General features: G+C 40.9%; 1 protein-coding gene across 1 annotated transcript in view; it reads right to left on the bottom strand.

The window, feature by feature from the left end:
* The window catches only part of TTK (TTK protein kinase), a 50439-nt gene extending 48644 nt beyond the window's left edge, over positions 1-1795 (bottom strand). The window contains exon 1 of the mRNA XM_075202688.1: positions 1637-1795. The gene's annotated coding sequence lies outside the window, so the exon portion shown is untranslated. The remainder of the gene's footprint in view (positions 1-1636) is intronic.
* Between the last annotated feature and the right edge of the window lie 12410 nt (positions 1796-14205).

The following is a 14205-nucleotide window of genomic DNA, read 5'->3' as shown; positions in this document are numbered from 1 at the left end:
TAGGGGTTCCGAGGACCAGGTTTAGGAAACACTGATCCAGATCACTAGTACTATAGAAAGACAGTTTACCACTGCAATTTTTGTACTCTAACTTACCTTACTTGTGGATTTTATTAACCTTATCAGAATAAAGATTTCTGGAACACAAGTGTAAAGTCTGAGTACAACAGAGACCATGTGATGGTAGAGGGAGATGGGGAAGCAGATTTTTATGCAATAAATTCATAAGCCTCTATATTCAGCACATGCCATTTCATGTGACTGCGGTTAATATGGTGAATGGGTGATAGTTAGCAAACTGTAAATAAAAGCAGCCTTAATCAAAACATTTTCATCTGTCTTCTTACAAGAAACTAAAGTGATTTATTATAGAGAAACAAGTGTAACTTTTAGGTGAGATTCCACCTTTAAATGGGACACAATAGGAGAAATTTGAGATGGAAATGTATATATAACAGCACTCAGTGTCAGGCAGCTGCTATTAAAGATAATAAAATCCTGAGATACATAAACAGGGAGATAAATGTACATGTTGCAAACAAAATTTGGCCATTTTTACTTATACGGGAACTACACTTCAGCAGCTCAGCACAGCAAGGCAGGACCCAGAAGCGGGTTCAGGGAGACAGGCCGGCAGGACCCAGCCTGTCGCGATCAGGGTGACAGGCCGGCAGGACACGGCAGCGGGATCAGGGCAACATGACGGCAGGACACGGCAGCGGGTTCAGGGCGACAGGCCGGTAGGACACGGCAGCAAAATAAGATGTAGTGGCAGCACAGTGGCCTAGTGGTTAGCACTTCTGCCTTACAGCACTGGGGTCATGAGTTCAATTCCCCACCATGGTCTTATCTGTGAGGAGTTTGCGTGGCTTTACTCCAGGTGCTCCGGTTTCCTCCAACACTCCAAAAACATACTGGTAGGTTAATTGGCTGCTATCAAAATTGACTCTAGTGTGTGTGTGTGTGTGTGTGTGTTAGGGAAATTAGACTGTAAACTCCAAAGGGGCAGGGACTGATGTGAGCGAGCTCTCTGTACCACGCTGAGGAATTAGTGGCGCTATATAAATAGCCAATGATGATCTGCAGTGGGAGATTTGAAACCGAGCTCACACTGAGTGCTGTTCTTTACAGTAAGGATAATCAGATTATAAAATTATTCATCCTGGGAGGTGGTAAAGACCAGATTGTATAAAATGAAACAATTTCTTAAAAGAAATGGTAACCCCCAGGACAATTATTAAAACGCATTATTGCTGTGATGAATTCAGGGAATTAATCTGATTACATTTAATAAGGAGTGTATTTTCCCCATTGCAAGGATAAACGGTTTTCTGGTTGGGTTTTTGTTCTGCCTTACTGTGCATCAACACCATTAGTCCATATAGGAATAGATTGAACACGATGAAATTTTCTCTTTTTTACAACACTGTATTACTTTTTATAAAACCGACTATTATCTATTTGGCATAAGCATGTTCATGTATTGTGAAAAATACACGTTAAAAGAAATAACCATAGCCTTAAACCTTGTTTATCTCGATACAGGCTTTTCTGCACTGTACTAATCAGATTGCAGTAGTACAGTCAGTAAACAGCAGTTAATGTAAGCAGTGGTGTAATTACTGCGGTCTCTCACGCACCTATCAATCAGCGCCGCCGTTACTTTCTGGACCTCACCAGCAAACCTCGGGTCGGCAGCGTATAACCACGGTACCGGTGTGGACCCCGAGCACTGTCACTACACAGACAGTTCCCTAGTCCGATCTCGCTCACCAAACAGAGCTGCAAGTTTGAAATTCGCCACATCCGCAATGCTGAGTTGTGATTGGTCCATGCGGACGGAAGAGGAAGTGACGAGCTAGCCTGGTCCTGACTCTTCTGCGGCCATCTTAGTGTAGGGTATCATTTTAGTTACAGTTGGCAATATGTACTACAGTAACGTGCAATAGTAATACATCTCTGATTAATGGTTACACATTAGAGAAACGCCGTTATTTGAGTGTATAACTGGTGACAGTAAAGACCACCTTTAGACCGTAATGTGGCAGGGTACTGCTAATTTGGCGCAGTTTCATATTGTAATAACGGTCTGCTTCAGCTTTAACCATATAGCTTTCTTCTGCAAACCCCAGTGAGAAGACGTTAACTGACGTTGAAAATGCTCTAACACAGGTTAAAGACTTATAATAGCATAGTTGCCCACTCTATAAAAAAAATACAGGGACTCTTTACTGCTGAGCCGATGTTACACCACAATATATTCAGGATTTCGGTAGAAATTGTTAATTCACTACAATATCCACTATATGTACTGAATTTACTAACACTGTACTTTTTTGCATGTTAAATATCTCGGGTATGAATAATTAGAATGAATTGATTCCCTCAACGCCCCCTGCTGCTTGGTGTGTTCAGTATAACTTCCTGTGTTTAGTCTCCCTGTATAGGGGTCTATTTATCAATCAATAGTCCCCTGTTAAATCGTTTTTGGGGATTAATCGTAAAAATGTCGTTTATCAACTTTGCAATATCTGCTACATCTCTCTTCAGTTTACTGAGCAGTCCCCATAATAGTATATGGGGAATAATCAATAACGCTATTTAAAAATAACGAATTAAAATTTATTTTGCTTTTTTCACTTGTTTATGTAATGGTTCACAAAGAAGATTTCTTATAAAAAATCCTGGCGCAAAGAAATGTGAAACCTCAATGAGGAGGACTAGTGTATCAGTACCTGCAGCTGTGTAGACCAGTGGGAAAACCAAAAAAGAACACAAAAAACAGTGCTGGAAACGGAAACACTAACCACCAAATGATGAATCCGTGAAGACTTAAATTCCAATACATTTATTTGAACAGCAATACATACAAATAGAATAGATCTGTAGGAACACAGAAATGACAATGATAATATACTTAAAATAAATATTCAGTCACTGAATTCGATATCACAAACCAAACAGCAAAAAAAAAACAACTCAATATAAAACACAGTTATGGCGATGGTTTAAATATTGAAAGATTAATCATATGACTGCGCATAGTGCAAAAAAAAGTGGTGGAACTCAAATCGTATATTCGTGACTGTACATTTATTGAATTTGCTGAAGGATTTAGAATGGAGGGAGAATTATGCCTTCCTCACTTTAGATGTGGAGGCACTTTATAGTAATGTACCTCATGGTAAGGGGATTAAGGTTATGGAACAAATATTGTTAGGAGATCCCTCTCTCACTGAGGAACAGGGTAGGTTTATTGTTGATTCAATTCGGTTTATACTTTCTCACAATTATCCATCTCAACTAATATAAGAAATAACCATATTTCTACAAGCAACACGTAACTAACAGGGTATAAGATGATCTATTAAAATATATTAAAATGAACTGCCAACATAACATATCATAAACATATGTACAGTAACTAATTATGAGATTCCCCAGTGAGCTCATATAAGGTGCGGTATTAGGAGTTATTAACAAAAAAACACATAACATGTAGAATACCATACGAATATCAAATCATAAGAAGGGAGCGATTTCATAGCCTTCATTGAAACCTGATTGGGCAAGGGTGTTAAATGGTATAAAGCAAGCAATAAGCGCTTTCCTATATATTTCTGGTACGTACAATTCCAGGTGGCTAGGTTCATACAGGTTATAATTGTTTGTCGGTACTGCACTATTTGTTTTTTTCCTCTCTCTATATGAGCATACAAGACTGAAGTGGATCCATACGCTGGTAGCAGAATTACCCAGGCGTCTTGTACTGATGAGCACACATTCAAGTATTTATCTGTTATGCATATGTACACTCCTTGGTTTTGGGACCTATACTCCCTAAAATACTACACGATAGGCGCCTTTCCCCTGCGTTTTGTTATATATCTACTATATAAAAGCCTAGTGGCATGTGTCTGTGTGAAAAAAAATCCAAGCTGCAGCGCCACCTGCTGGGCGAAGTTATACACTGACCTACTAAATTCTTAGTGTGTGTGGAAAAAAAACCTCAGTAAGGGCTGAAATTTTCTGCAGCGCCAACTGCTGGGCGGAGTTATACACTGACCTACTAAATTCTTAGTGTGTGTGTGGGGGAAAAAACTCAGAAAGGGCTGAAATTTGGTATACTAAGATGTTTTTAATTTGTTAATTTAATTTGTTAATTGTTAAAAGTGTTTATAAAGATTTTTAAAAATTATATATATATTTCTTGAAGGAGAAGTGACAGTTGGGAGTGGTTGGTGGTTGCCGGGGGTGACAGTGGGGAGTGGTTGGTGGTTGCAGAGGGTGACAGAGCGAGAGGAGTGTGATACTCAGGACCGCTGAGAGAGATCCCTGTGTCTGGATAGACATCTGGATACATGTGGCGATGAAGATGAAGGATGAGGTGATGGAGAAAAATGATGAGGTGGTGACATGTGGACAAAACCACGTTAAAAAAGGGCGCTTATGTCGGGAAGTAACGCTCTTCCCCTGAGGAGGCCTGGCCTAGCCCCAAATGCATGACAAGAACCTTTTTAACACCTTGAGTAGCTTGATTTGACTAGAATGCATGAGTATCATGCACGGGTTAACTTGTGTGTATATATATATATATATATATATATATATACACATATATATAGACATATATATGTACACACATATTTATATATATATATATATATATATATATATATATTTGTACGTTGATTTTAATGTTTGCTGAGACCACAGTCAAAATTAATCATAAAGACACCACATTAGAAATTACCAACAATATTTCCTACTCATATGAGAGAAGAATTAAACAGTAACCTCATCATACTTATGCTTCTTAATCGTTATGCCACAGCTGGATAGAAGAATACTTTTAGAATGTATTTAATTCAATGGATGCATTAAGACCTTGTGGAAGAAGGGACATTATTGCGAATATCCAGAAGGCCTATCTTTTGTATTAAGTACTATATCGATCACCCCCTCTCATTGTGTATTTTGTTTGTTCTATCACAGTTATTCTAATCACACTAAGATCACCCCCTTGCTTTTGTGTAATATGTCTCGACAGGTTATGTGCTGCATTTTTTTTAAGCACATTTCTCCTATTTTCCAGGAAACTTGTATTTGAGGTTCTTGTGGTCCTGGCAACGTATTGGATACCACACTTACACTCTATCACATAAACCACAAAGGCATATTGACAATTCAAAAAATTCTTGATTTAATATTTCTCCTCTGTAATAAAGGAACAAAAATCTACTTTCTTATGTTGAACAAAACAGCAGGTAATACATCCTGTTCTATTGCACCTAAAAAGACTTTTGGGGCTAGATTTACTAAACTGCGGGTTTGAAGAAGTGGAGATGTTGCCTATAGCAACCAATCAGATTCTAGCTTTCATTTTGTAGAATGCATTAAATAAATGATAGCTGGAATCTGATTGGTTGCTATAGGCAACATCTCCACTTTTTCAAACCCGCCGTTTAGTAAATATACCCCTTGGTCTTTCGGGTAGCCAATTCAACCTCTATTGCTCCCTTTCCCTTGTTGTCAGTACATTTCTCTATTTTAAACAAACTTGGTATTAATTTGTTCTTTAGGGTTTCTCCACTTCTAAATATGTCTTGGACCTTTGTTTATACATGACTTAAGAACTTCATTGAATTCTAACAAAGAGAAATTCCTCTTAATAGCTTTTTTAATCTCTCCTGAATAAATGTAGAATTGACTAATAAATATCAATGATTCTTTATCCTGAGCTGTCACTACACAGTTTTTTTATTTCGTCCTACTATGTTGAAGTGTCTCTCTGTTTATTTTTGCAACCTCAGATAGGGGTATTGTTTAGTAAATAATCTCAATAGCACTGATCTGTAAATGACAGTAATAGTTCATTCACCTGCTTAAGAAAAGTCTTTTTCTGAACAGTTACATTGATGTCTCAAAAGCTGACCTTTCAGAATGTTGTCTTTCCAAGGTCTATGGTGACAGCTATTGTAATTAAGAGAATTATTACTGTCAACCTGTCAGGCGCCGTCACCGCACTGTCAGGAAGTTCCAGAGACAGGCTCCTTCTTGCTCTGCCTCCTCGCGTTCCGTTGCCTAGCAGTTGCCGGCACATGCGCAGAGCCGCGGCATCCTTGTTGCTAGGCAACAGGACGCTCGGCTCTGCTTCCTGGTGGCGGTCAGCTGATTCTGTCCGCCGACCCGGCTGCCACCAATGAGGCATCACCTTCTCTATTTAAGGGAGAGTCTGGCACCAGAAGGGATTCAGAGTATCAAGGTCCCTATATATATATATATATATATATATATATATGCCACACTCCGCTCCCCGGATATCTCCACCCAAGCCTCAAAACATTAACTATCACTTTAAATCTCTTTTTCTTAGTACAGACTGTCAGCCCCGATTTGCACCGGTGTATACTTGACCTGTGTTTTAGTCAGTGCTGCCATTGGTCAGTACTTCTTTGTAAGGTCTCTCCTTTCACCTTTTCATTGCTAGTTCTTCAAGTCTACACCTGGCCTGGTTCGGATACCTCTGCTGTTATTACCTTGACGCTGACTATTGCTGACTCTTTCCACTATCCTGTGGTAAGCTGTGGCTCATCATTGTTGTATCTCTGGACTCCGCTGATCGTTGCACACCTGTTCCATTTACCCATGGTAATCGCTATGATCAATGCCCACTGTCTACTCTGCACCACTGACTACTGCTGACTCGTTCCACTATCCTGTGGTAAGCTGTGGCTCATCGTTGCTGCATATTGGATTCCGCTGATCTATTCATCTTCACTACTTCATTGAACTTTGTAGTTATTTTCCACTCATCAGTGGTACTTATTGTGACCAATGTTTACTATGTATTCAGTCTGCACTACTGAACTTCAAAGGTAGTAGTAGGAAGCAGAGCAGAGGAAGGCCTCCTCGATTGAGATGGAGTCAGTCTTATATTTTGATCAGTGAACCCCACCCCCTCACTATATACATGTGTTTAGTGGCTAAGAGGCAGACAGAGGATACTGCCCGGCCGCTCCAATTATGCATAAACCACAATTGGAGCAGACGGGCAGGATGAGGGAGATCGCCCGCCCTATGGATCCACCACTGCCCTCAGATCCTGTTCAGCTGTGAATGGCACTAAAGTGGTAAGTAATGTTAAAGACAGTGGGAGTGGCAGCTCAGTATGTATAAATATCATCTGCATTGTTAATCTGTCTCAATGTCAGTGTTAGGGGGAGATTCAATTAGACGCAAGACACCTCGGAGCAGTGATTTGACAGAAATGTCTGGTCATTTTTCCTTGCACAAAAATAAGCGGACAGTCCTATCGTAAATGCCAGCAATGTGCTCAGTGCCACACTGCCGGCAATTGAATCTCCCCCTTAGTGTCACTTTGTGTCTGTGTGCATATATTATAACTTATGTGTGTTTAATGCACGTATTATAAGGTATACAGTGATGCAATATAGTGGTGCTATATAAATAAATGTTAATATATATATAATATCTTGGGAATCACGTAACTTGGCTCATGTAGGCAGTCTCTCAGATTACATAGCTCCGTGACCAGTCTGGAATCTGGCTCAAGCATCTGAGCCAATTTTTCTACAAAAGCCAAAAGATTAGCTCTACTCACCTAGGAAGCCAGCCTGGCATGACAATGGGACCCTCCTGAATTCCGAAAGCTGCAGCACAGCTAGAGAAATTCTCTCATTAATGAGTGACAGCAAGTAGAGACCCTGAATAACTTGAATAATACATACTTTCCAACTCTCCCGGAATGTCCGGGAGACTCCCGCATTTCGCGAGAGTCTCACGGACTCCCGGGAGAGTGTGGCAAAAACGCAGCGAAATCGCGGCGTTTGGCCCACACCCCCTCTTGTAAAATGACGCATTTGCGTCATTACATCACCGGGCGGGGCCAGAATGATGCGAATTTGGAGCCCCGTCCCTCATCACGCCCACCTCCCCCGGCAGGCTCTCGGAAGCCAACTTCAGCAAGTTGGCAAGTATGGAATAATATTCATAATATTGATTTCTGTCTGCCTATATTGCTGCAAGCCATTGCTGACTGCAAATCTGCTCTCATAGAAACAATAGAGCACATGTATTCTGGTTTCATGTTGATTAGGATTGATGCCCGGAACTTGGAGACAGAACAGATGAAACTGAAAGAAAAATTTCAGATTTAGAGGATTTAGCCATCTCAGTTAACTCCTTTGTGCAGAAATCATAAATGTGGATTGACAAGATGTCACATTATTGCTTCTCTGCTGCTGCTTTGGAGGGATGAGTTAAGTTAAGGAAGACAGGAGGGGAGAGAGATAGCGTTTCTGAACATCTTGAGCAGCTCACTGTTGTACAGGCATACTGTAGCTGGAAAGATATTATCTTTGGCACATTCTGACATCAGAACAAACAAAAGAAACTATATATTTCACAACTAATTTTGTATTGTATGGAGGTGCTATGTTGCTGAGGGCTTTATAATTTAAGACCTAGGATTTTGAATTTCATTCTGTGCATGAGAGACTGCCAGAGGGAGCGACTGGTATAAAGAAGTGACGCTTGAACATTAGGATGAGATATGTATAAGTGTGTCTGCAGTATTCTTTATTGATTGGGAAGACAAGAAGACCAGTAATATAGACAGGATATGATAACAGACATGAACACAGTTGTTCTGATATTAGAAAATTGGCCTGATATTGGTGTGTGTGAGCCAAATGGACAGATCTTTTCACTGCCAAGTACTCCCACCCTATCGCCTTAAATAATGTGCTTTAACTAGGCGTACCCACCCCCTTTAAATTACACTGCATACAAATTAAGAACTAACATTGAGATTTGCAATCAACATGCTGTCGAAGTCGTATAATTGGATGAACGAAAGTATATTGGTTAATATTGTTTTATCGTGCGATTGCACTCAGTATGCCACGCTACACGTGGCATAGCGCAATCACGCGGTACAATACGCACGCACACACTCGCACTACAACATTTAGTTATTTATATATTTCATATTTATAATGATTCCAATCCACAGTGATTTATGAGCAGATAATATTTAGTTTATTATTAGTTTATATATTATGATTATATGTACACTTTAGTGTTATTTAAGGTTCAGGTTATAGGAAGTGTGTCATGTCTGGTATCATTTTAATCCCCTATTCATCAGCAGTTGTCCGGTTCTTTCGCTGAAGAGATCGCACATTGCATACTCTAGTTAGTGATGTTAGGGAATAAATATTTAAAGTTATACTGACTGTAATATGTAAATGGACTAGCTTAAACTGGTTTCTAGGCGGGAGAATCATCTGGAATGTTGACCCTCAGCCTTAGAGGGGGTTGTTTGAACTAGCCTGTGACCTGTTTACACTGGACCCACCTGAAGTCTGGACCTATAGAAGCAAGCAACGTTTCTGTAACACTGAGTGTATATAATATAGCTGTGCTCCTAGTCAGTCATTCTCTGACCACAGTATTCTGGAGTGAAATACAGTCCTCTGGTACCAGTGAGAGAGCAACTAGCGGAAGCGAACGCAGCAGTATGTATTTATCTTTTGGTATTGGCTGTACTGTATTATAATTATGTATTGAACTGTTAAATTTGACATCTGCTAAAATAAATTACTTTGTGCTTTCGAAACACAATACAATCGCTTAGGCAATGCTTATTTGAAAACGATAAAATTACTTTAATAATTTGGGGGCTCTTAACTGTGAGGTTACGTTACCGGAAGGGTGGATTGACGCGTCACATACGGGAAAGAACGCAATGTGTTCAAAACTTGTTCTTCATTCTGAGTTGAGAAACCGAATGTCCGTTGTTGCACAATCTGAAGGAACGCTAACTTGAATCTAGGGACAAGAAAGAAAAATGTTTCTTTTTATTGTCATTTTACGTTTTAAAGGGTATTGCATTGCATAGGGTATGTGTACTTCCTGCCTTGCGTATGTGTATTACCGGTATTATTGCCACGTGTTTAAACAATCGTTTTAATAGTTGTTATACATGCATAGTATGATCACTTGTTAAAGCCTCTGAAACGTTATTACTATTGTTGGGAACTTTGATTTTCTGCGCAGAAAAGGTGTATATTGTGTGATTTTGTGACGTAGATACTCTGTTTTATTGTTGATTGTGCTCAGTTGCTGTCTGACGAGGCAGGTTGCCCAACTAAAGGACGGTATACGGGGCAGGTATAATGGGAGCGAAAACCTTATTGGTTCAGCAAGATTTCTCATGTGTAAGAAATATGGTGCATACGCAACGGCATATTGCGACACGTGGGTCAAGATGACCAAAGATTGTGTTAGGCCTTTCCCAACAATAGGGAGTTTTGATTCAGAGGTACTGGATAATGGTAAAGAAAAGGTGTGGTTGATTAGATCAACAGAAGTGAGAACTAGACATGATGATTGTTTAAAGTTGTGGCAAATGGAAGGCAACACGTGGTAGAGCACCGAGTGCACAGCGGAAGTAAGTGTGGCGAAAAGCGTGTGCATAGCGGAAATAGCCGTTGAAAAGCGTGGAGAACTGCGCGCAAGCGCGCCCCCGACAAATTTGGTCGGGGCGGTAAGTACAGCCAATACCAAAAATGTAAAAACTGTAACTAGTAACTTGTATGTTGTATATTGCCTGAATTCGTCGCAGATTGCCATATGTAACAGATACTGGATACTACTACTATTAATCTTGATTAGCGCTGGCTTACCTGAGGTGCGGAGTCTAACGAACTCCCCGGTGTTCATCAAGAACCGCCGCAAGGCTGGGTGGGCTTCGCTGCCAGGAGTTGCAGGTCGCGGTCCTCAGGTTTGCCCCAAGATGTAGTGCAGCGGAGTGGAGCGGAAGATGCGGAGTCAATCAAGCCGGTTCGGTACACAGGAATGGAGTCAGGCAGAATCAGAAGGTAACTCGGAGTCAATCAAGCCGGGGTCGGTACACGGGTCACAAGAACAGAGGGATGGTCAGCAAGCCGGGTCGGTACACAGGGGTTGGAGAGCCAGGATAGTCAACAGGCAAAGATCAGCAGACAGGAGGGCACAGGAGACTGGAAGACACAGCAATCCACGAAGCACAGGAACAGGTAAGTGAGGCTTTTATACTGACAGGGATTCAAAATCCCCGCCTCTGGGTTGCGGTCATGTGACTGTCGAACCCGGAAGTGCGGCATCCGGACGGAGCGGCGGGAAGCAGGTAAGTTCGTGACACCATAGAATCGGAAATTTGCATGCTGTCTATATTTTCCAAGAGTGAGATCCTGGCTTTATTTTTTGGACCTCTGACAAGATTCACTAGTAATCTTCCCAATTTATTCCCCCATCTGTGGTATTTATTTCTTCGGAAATTGTATTCTTTCTGGGCCTTTTCTGTAAAATATGTGTCATAGATCTGTTTGGCTTAAAGGTATTTTGTTTTATTTAAGACGGTGATGTCTGTACTGTTGGTAAGCTGTGATTAGTACAGTCCTGAGCTCCAAAAGATTGTATGTAAATTTTTTGTTTTGCTGATATACACTATATAAGAAATGATGTAGCCCCTTATTACAGCCTTGGATGTGTCCCAAAAAAGGGTAGTTTTGTAGACATGCTCCAAATTATCACCCACATAGTTGTGCCTGGAATGTTTGAGATATTGGATAAACGCCTCAGTGTGACTACGATAACCCTGGAACCTCTAGTTTCGTGTATGGTGTCTAGGCATGCTTAGTTTTAGAGTTAAAAGTATTGGTTGGGACATGATCTGATATAATAATGTATTTTATGAGAGCAGTTTCAATTTTAGGGAACAAGTGCTGGGAGAGTAGGAGGTAATCTATGCTAGAGTGCTTACCATGGTGGTGAGAGTAAAAGGAGTATTCCCTCTGGAGGAGGTTTACGAAATGCCAAAGGTCTACCAAGTCAAGACTCGTGATGAGACGTGTAATGTCATTTGGTAAATTAGTGTGTCATGAAGTACTAACCTCAGGTCTACCCATGGACAGATCACTGTGTTAAAGTCTCCTCTGATGATCAGGTTCTGCCCTCCCCAGTTCACAACCCTTTGTAGTATAGCTGCAAAAAAGAAAGAGTTAGAATGGTTGGGGGCATATAGGTTCAACAAAGTCTATCTCATATTATCCAAAGATCCATCCACTATGATATATCGCCCCTCACTTGTCCCCCAGTGTGTTTTTTGGAGAAATACAATGTGCAGGTTCATCCGTCTTAGGTTACTGAGACTTTTTTCCGCTTAACTGGGTGGTTTAAGTCTTCTACATTCCAGGAAACAATGTTTAACAATTTGCCATCTGAAGCTTGATTTATGAAACTTGTTGAGGTAGAGTTATTCAATTCCTTCTCAAGGATTGGTCATTTGCATGAGTCCATAATGAAAGGGCCTCCCTCCGTCCCAACAAGCGGAAGAAAGGGGTCCTATGAAGATCTGAGGCGTCAGGTGAGTGTCTCCAAAAGCACAGTAGAACATAACAAAAATCTGTATAATAGTACTGTAAGTCTCCATTTGTAGACTAACAGAAGGCATAGGTATCATCTGACATTAGTGGCAATGAGAGACCCCCCCCCCCTTTAGGGCAATGACTAAGAATAGTCAGTGTTGGTAATAAGGGGTGATTTGATATTCTTTGTTAAGTATCCAACCTTGCAAGATGCTTCTTACTGTCTTCTGGGTCATCAAAAACAGTTGCCTTTTTTGATTTCTAGAGTGACAGGATAGAGAAGTGAGAAATTGATTCTATTATCCAAGTAGGGTTGAATTGCCTTCACTTGCTGGCAACAGTGTAAAAATCTCGGAAAAATGAGCAGATGGTCACCATTGTAGTTGAGAGTGGTGGATTTCCTGTAATCTGGCGGTTGGAATCCTTTTGCCTGTCAGGTCCAACTCTGTGTGCCCTCTCAATGAGCAGTGGCTTATTTGACATGTCCATGGCTAGTTGCTGCGGAAGCCAGGTAGTAAGAAGCAAGGTCAGCTCTGAACCTTTAATTGATTCAGAAATGCTCACATTTCTCAGGTTGTTGCATCCACTCCTGTTTTCTAAATTGTCCACCTTATTGGTTAAAGAGAGGATAGCCTTTGATTGGACTCCAATTGTGCAATCCACTGATTGGTGTTCATCTTCTACATTTGACACCCGTTGCTCTACTTCAGTGAGACGTTGCGACTGCTATTTTATTTGGGCCAAATCCGTATCCAGGGACTCCCTGATCCCAGCTAGCTTCGGCAGATTTGCGTTTGTGGCGTGCTGCAGTTTGAAAGCCGGAACAATCTGAATCGCTGGACAGCAGCAATGTGTTCTGTTTGATTGCTCCTGAGTGAAGCTTATTTAGATATTTTTTCATTTAGTATATTTAGCAATGGTGGAGGAAAAGCACAACGCCTAATAGCGGATGTTAAGCAGGATGACACAATAGAAAAGACTTTAAGATTTGGAGTACATAGTTCTGACTTGCAGGGCCCAAGGGCAAAGAATCTTAAAGGAAGTGGGACAGTCAAAGTATAAATAGCAGAGTCAACCAATATATTCAAAATACAAGCAGTTCCGGAAATGCCACAGGAGAGCAATATTATAAATGAAGAAATGTCCTTGGAAATAGATCTTTTGGGCAATATTACTGTGAATGGGGGTAAATTAAATCGTCAGGACTTCTGTATCCCAAAAATAGAAGTCAGCACACCAAATGAGTAATTACGTAGTTCACTCTGTATCACTTACGTATTCCAATAAAATAATATGTCTATAGCCATAGCAATACTCTTGTATGATATAGTAATTAGTACTCACAATTGGATTGTATTTGGTGAAGAAGTACGCGGAGAGTGTGTCAGGTGAATCAGTGTGAGCCTTGTGGGGAGTTTTCCGATGGATGGAGTGCTGTTTTAAAGAGTGGGGAGACCCCGCAGTAGGTTTGTGATTTAAATTTCTTGCAACTCTTTTCTGGTGTTTTCCCTCCTGGTAATAATCGCCTGTCAGTTGGAGCGCTGTCTGGTAGCATAGGCAGCTATGCTATGCCTTTGCAGAACAGGGACTCGGCTGGTGGGAGAGCCTGAGTACAGGGCCAGATTAAGGGCCACATGGGCCTGGGGTTGAAAATTATCAAGGGTCTATTGTGAGAAGTACTATCCTGCTGGAGGTGTGGTCAGTGATGTGTGGGTGTGGCCAGTTGTGTGTAGGTGTGGTTAGCACCATGAAGGGCATAGCTTGCACTTCC

This window comes from Mixophyes fleayi, chromosome 3 (genome assembly GCF_038048845.1).
Source record: "Mixophyes fleayi isolate aMixFle1 chromosome 3, aMixFle1.hap1, whole genome shotgun sequence".
NCBI classification, from domain to species: Eukaryota; Metazoa; Chordata; class Amphibia; order Anura; family Limnodynastidae; genus Mixophyes; species Mixophyes fleayi.
Note: the sequence above shows the minus strand (reverse complement) of the source record. Positions and strands in the feature narration are given on the sequence as shown.